The sequence below is a fragment of the Bos indicus genome, chromosome 21 (genome assembly GCF_029378745.1).
Source record: "Bos indicus isolate NIAB-ARS_2022 breed Sahiwal x Tharparkar chromosome 21, NIAB-ARS_B.indTharparkar_mat_pri_1.0, whole genome shotgun sequence".
Classification (NCBI taxonomy): Eukaryota; Metazoa; Chordata; class Mammalia; order Artiodactyla; family Bovidae; genus Bos; species Bos indicus.
The window spans coordinates 19,893,387-19,899,525 of NC_091780.1; the positions used below are offsets into that span (position 1 = coordinate 19,893,387).

Below are 6,139 nucleotides of genomic sequence, written 5' to 3' on the forward strand. Positions count from 1 at the left end.
CTGATTAGAGGCTCCGGAGAATTCTGGGGTGGGGGAGGGGACGGGTTTGGACACAAGCTGGTGCGGCTGCAGGGTCAGGCTGGCTGAGGTGGGGTGGGTCCACCGTCACCCAACGCCTGGCGGGATGGATCATGTGTGCGCTGCCGCCGTGGAGCAGCCAGCCCCATCTGGAAGACTAGTGATTTTGTTGTTGTCTCCTGCGCTCAACAACAAGTCCCAGTCTGCCGCATGGTGCCGGCCACCGCAGCCGGGGCAGGGGCGGGGCCGAGCACACCCTTGGCGGTTGTCCTTCCGTTGTGTTCTTTTTGCGCCTTCTCTGTCTCCTAGCAAACATCTCCCGAACTACTCTGAGCACCCGCTCTGGGCGGCACGCTTTAGGCAGACTCTTCCAGAAACAAGAACTGACTGTATTGTGGGGCGAGGGGTGGCCAGGGTCTCCATCCTCCACAAGGGGGCACCTGCTCATGACCTTGGTGCCTGCGATGCTGTTGCGTTGGCGGTGGAGGACATGCCTGGCTCTGGCCCGCTTGGACCTCGCCTTGCCTACCCGATGGGAGAGGCGGACTTGTGTGGACAGACCTTCTTCTCAACCCCGGAATCTACCTCTGTGCTGCTGAGTCCAGACGCATCACCAGGGGAAAACTGAGGTGAGGAGGCTCACGACTCCAACTGAGCCTGGACAGCAGTCCCCCACTGTGGCAGAAGCAGTGGTCATCAAAACCATTTCCCAGCCTTTGTGGACAAATTTTTCAGCCAGCAAACTCAAATGTCCTCCTCAGTCCTTTGTATGATTGAAGGTAAAAGGAGAGGGGGTGGCAGAGGATGAGATGGTTAGATAGCAGCACTGACTCAGTGGACATGAATTTGAGCTAACTCTGGGGGGTAGTGAAGGACAGAGGGGCCTGGCATGCTGCATCCATGGGGTTGCAAAGAGTCGGACACGAGACCTAGCGACTGAACAATACAACAAAGTCCTTTCTAAGTATATTCCCTGCCTCCTCTCCACCCTGGAGGAGGCATTCCTGGGATCCTTGGGTCAGAAAAGGGAAGTGTTGGTCAGCAGCCTTGGGAGGCAAAAAGACTCTTGGAAAGTCTTTTTTTTTTTTTTTTAAGAATACTAACACATCTTGCCAATTTAAATTGGGTTGGGAGCTGTACTCCTTTAAGGAACCCTAAAATTGCAACCGCTGCTGAGCTCACGTTTGCCTCTGCCACATGCCAGCTGTGTGACCTTTGGCCAGGCACTGGACCTCTCTGAACCAATTAGCCCTTCACGTCCATCCAGAGGTCGCTGTCTCAGCTCCTTTGAACTGGCTCTCCTAGTACCCATTTCCTGCCTCTTAAATTCTCTTTATTCCAATCCTGCCTGAAGCAGGTGGGCAGCCAGTCCTATTAGAAATCTCATTCACACTTGGGAAGGCTGCAAATTGTTGTCACTCAGCAGGTGCGTGCCCTTCACTGGAGGAAAGGGGGCTGGACTGGGTAGAAGGGGACAGAAGTGGAGAACCGGGAGAGGAGGGGGATCAAATCTCTCCCAGGCAGTCTTCAGTATCCAGGGTTGCTGTGGAGACAGATGGGAGAGAGATCCTGCCTCTGTGAAACAAACATCTGGCAGGGTGGGTCGTGGGTGCTTTCCTGATTTGAGAGATGGACAGGAGTGCTGCTGTTGCTAGGGGCAAGGTGCAAAGTAGAGGGAGAGAGGCACTTCCTAGGGGGTGGGTAGGGGTGCCTGGCTTCCAATTCAGACACACCCCAGTTCCAATCCTGGATGCATCACTTAGTAGCTGTGTGACTTTGAGGCATCAAAGAGATGTGTGACTTAACATCTCTGAGCCTCAGATGTCTTAATTATAAAATGGAACTGATCATGTCCACCTTGTTAGGTTATGATAATTAATCAAGAGAGGTGTCATAATATATAATGGCACATGTAAATACTCAACAGTAGTCTCTTGGCCTCTTGTTTCATAGTTTTTCTCTTCTGGTATCTGAGGGTACCCACAGGTCCCCTTCCTTGAACTAGGAACGAATGAGATCCACCATGTGTTGAAAGTGTAAGTCGCATCTGACTCTTTGTGACACCATGGACTGTAACCCACCAGGCTCCTCTGTCCATGGGATTTCCCAGGCAAGAATGCTGGAGTGGGTTGCCATTTCCTTCTCCAGGGGATCTTCCCAACCCAGGGATCCCATTTAAATGTTTATCCTTCCCCCCAGATCAGTATTTTGCCCACTTCAGGAGGCTCAATATATATCTAAAGAACGACTATAGACCAAGTTTCCCACCTCCCTTTCCCTTCCCCCACTTTCCCGTTTTAAAAATGCAGAAACCAAGACTTGGGTTGTTTGACTTACCTCTAAGTTACTCAGAAAAACAGACAGCTTATTACTTCTCAAGGTAACTTTCTAGGAGTCTCAGAACACAAAATGGTTCTTAATCCAAGGATCAGGTATCTGGGGTCCCTTATCTTAACTGCATCACCCGGGTTTTTTGTAGCTAGCAGCCCGATGAGCGCGCACGTTTCCAAGGATGAGCAGGGAGGCAGCGCCCTCTGCTGGGTCCTTCAGGTATTTGCGCTTTAGCGCCCATTCTCAGTCTTGGGGGCAAACTAGAACCACTTGGTGACTTTTTGGCAAAACTAATACAATTATGTAAAGTTTAAAAATAAAATAAAATTAAAAATAATAATAATAATAAAAAAAATCTCCAAAGTTCAGTTCACATTGCGGGCTAGTCACATCGGAATCTTGGGGGTGTCACCCAAGTGCCAACATTTTTTAAAACTCCGCAGGCAATTCCAATGTTCAGCCAAAACTGAGGAATAATTACAGATGAATTTTCTAAGTGAAGAAAATGTAGCCTAGAATGGAAAAACTTACGGTGGAGAATAAAATTCCCCTGGATCAAACCTTGCCAGTTTTCTATTAAAAATCAGTCATGTGGGGCTTCCCTGGGGGCTCAGTGGTAAAGAATCTGCCTGCGAACGCAGGAGACAGAGGTTCGATCTCCGATTCTGAAAGATCCCACATGCCATGGAACAACTAAGCCCCTGTACCACCACTACTGAGCCTGTGCTTTAGAGCCGTGAGCCGCAACTGCTGAAGCCTGAACACCTTAGAGCCTGTGCTTCCCACGAGGGAAGCCACTGCAGCAAGAGGCCTGCGCACCTCAACTGGAGAGTAGCCCCCGCTTGCTGCAAGTAGAGGAAAGCCGTCACAGCAGCAGAGACACAGTGCTGCCAAAGATAGATATATAAATGAAAAATCTGTCATGTGAGACTTGACACGGTTCTAAAAATACTGGAAAGTCTCAGGAGTTGGGGGTGAGGTAGGAGATAGATGGGCTTCAGGTTGGGAAATTCTGAATCAGCCAGCCTCCTCTTTGCATTTCCTGAGATAGGTGGGCTCCAGTAGAGGAATTTACAATCAGCTCCCTGTTTGCTCTTGGAAATGGAAGTAACAACAGAAACAGGGTAAATAGCCAGTCCGTGTCTCTTGTAAACACCTCAGGGGATAATCATAGCGAGGACAAGGAGAAGCGAAAACTCTGAGTAAAGGATAAAGGAAATACTACACATGGGCAGAAAGGTTCCTTGGAGTCAAAAGACAGGATAACTCCAGGCCATAATGAGTCTTGCTCCTCCCAGAAGCCCTCACTTTGAGATCCATCTTAGTAAGGTGTGCGTGTGCACCCCAGGGGAGGGTCCTGAGACAAATTAACCAGAGTGGAGGGGGTGGTACAAAGCAAGATGATTGGCCTGAGGGAAGACAAAGACCTAGAAAACTGTCCCCTTACTTATAAAAGATTCAAACTTCAAAGGTGCGGCTGTCTCTCCGAGGTCACCCAGGTGTCTTTCCACACGTACTTTTCTTTTCAATAAACTTTTTACTTTGCCCTTTACCTTCTGTCTCCTTGCCTGAATTCATTCTTGAGTAGACAAGCAAGACTAGGGACCTAGCCCTAACTGCTTGCTCCTGTGGTCCAGTGGTTAGGACTCCCAGTCTGGAAAACTAAAGACCTTGCTTCCAGCTACCACTTGCTGCCACTTACTGCTGCGTGCCTCTAAAATCAGGGGAAGATATAAAGGTGCCACAGAGAGATCCAAAGTCACTGTTGGATCAAGAATGCTAGTAGAGAGGAGTGTGCTTGAATAGAATGAGTAAGATACTTACATCGGCTCCCAGAGTTGTGCCAGCTTCATACCCTCTAACACATCAGATTTTAAACTTGAGGATGCATCAGGAAGCTGTCAATCAGGTTGTTAAAACACAGACCGCCTGGGCCCCACCCACCCCTGAATTTCTAAGTCAGTGGGTCCAACCTGTTTCCAGGCGAAGCCTAGGCTGCTGGTTGAGGACCACCCTTAGAGAACCACTGCTGCAAACCATGGCTGGATGGACACCCACCCTCCTGTCTGCACTGGGTCCAGCTACATGGGAATCCCTATAGGGTCCCAGATTGTCCTCAAAACAGGCATGAGGGATTTCCCTGGTGGTTCAGTGATTAAGACTTTGCCTTCCAACGCAGGCGGGTGTGGGTTCAATCCCTGGTCGGGGAACTGAGATCCCCAATGTCTTGCAGCCAAAAAACCAAACCATAAAATGGAAGCAGTATTGTAACAAATTCAATAAAGTCTCTAAAGATGGTCCACATAAAAAAAAGAAAAAAAAGTCTTAAAAATAGGCACGTAAGGAAGTCAGAATGGTGCTTCGAGAGTGTGGCTTGATGGTTTGTAAGGGAAAACACAAGTCACACATCTCAAGTGCTGCTTGATTGACAAGGTAGAGGGAGAAAGGGCAGGACTTGGATCATGGGCTTTCCCTCATCAAGCCCAGCTCAAAGGGGTCTGTTAGAGAGGAGCCCCACTCTTTGTGGAAGGAGGAGGCAGTTTCATTTAAAGAATGGGAGGGTGAGAGCCCTAAAGTTTGGAGTTCACAGACAAGATATGCCAGTATTGGGCCATCCATATTGTATACTTGTGTACTTCGAACTTTTTTGCTGGATAATGTTTTGTCACAACCCATGATAGTTACAAAAGATGTATTGGAAATATTGACATCTTTTTTTTTTTTTTTTTAACGTGTCTGTATTCATTGGAAGGAGTGATGCTGAAACTGAAGCTCCAATACTTTGGCCACCTGATGTGAAGAGCTGACTCATGGGAAAAGACCCTGACGCTGGGAAAGATGGAATGCAAAAGGAGAAGCGGGAGGTAGAGGATGAGATGGGTGGACAGCATCACCAACTCAGTGGATATGAGTTTGAGCAAACTCCAAGGGATTGTGGAAGACAGGGAAGCCTGGCATGCTTCCGCGGGGTCCCAAAGAGTCGGATGTGACTGAGAGACTGAACAGCGGGGACTTCCCTGGAGGTCCAGTGGTTAAGACCTAGTCTTCCCGTGCAGGAGGTTTGGGTCTGATCCCTGGCTGGGGAGCTAAAATCCCACATGCCTAGTGGCCAAAAAACCAGAACATAAACAACATAAGCAATATTGTAACAAATTTAATAAGAATTTTCAAATGATCTGTGTAAAAAAAAAGTCTTTAAAAATCTTTAAAGATTTGTTTCAAACTGCTATATATATCATAGTAGTTTGATACCAACATTAACCATTTTTTTAAATACATGGAAAAAACTCTTATTGACAATGTTAAATTTTATCTGAGCCCTGTGCACCTAGAAAACATCAATGGTGAAGAAATTTCCCCTATCCTTTTGTGTTCCAGAAAATAGTTACTGCAAAGAAATACGGTGCCCCATATGACTGCGGTAAGACTCCTGGATTGAGTCCTGGCATGCCGCTCCAAATTCCTATTCTTTGCCTCTTTGGTGATTAACTAAACTGTTGGACCTATGGATCAATTGGAATAAAATGCTTATAACCAAACATTGGTTAAGCTTCTTTTCTTCCCTCAGGTCCCTTGAACTTTGGCCCACCCAGAGCCAGTTTATTATCCCTCTGGACCCCTCCAGAGAATAAGCTGGCCTCAGGGTGAAACAGAGAAGACAATGGCACCCCACTCCAGTACTCTTGCCTGGAAAATCCCATGGACAGAAGAGCCTTGTAGGCTGCAGTCCATGGGGTCACTAAGAGTCAGACACGACTGAGCGACTTCACTTTCACTTTTCACTTTCATG

At 47.8% G+C, this 6,139-nt stretch overlaps 1 long non-coding RNA gene across 1 annotated transcript; it reads left to right on the top strand.

Moving 5' to 3' along the window:
• The first annotated feature begins 211 nt into the window (after nt 1–211).
• LOC139178173 (uncharacterized) lies at nt 212–5,888 on the top strand. The gene is made up of 2 exons (XR_011562561.1): nt 212–647; nt 5,102–5,888. It is a non-coding gene; the product is annotated as an uncharacterized lncRNA (long non-coding RNA).
• The last annotated feature ends 251 nt before the right edge of the window (nt 5,889–6,139 follow it).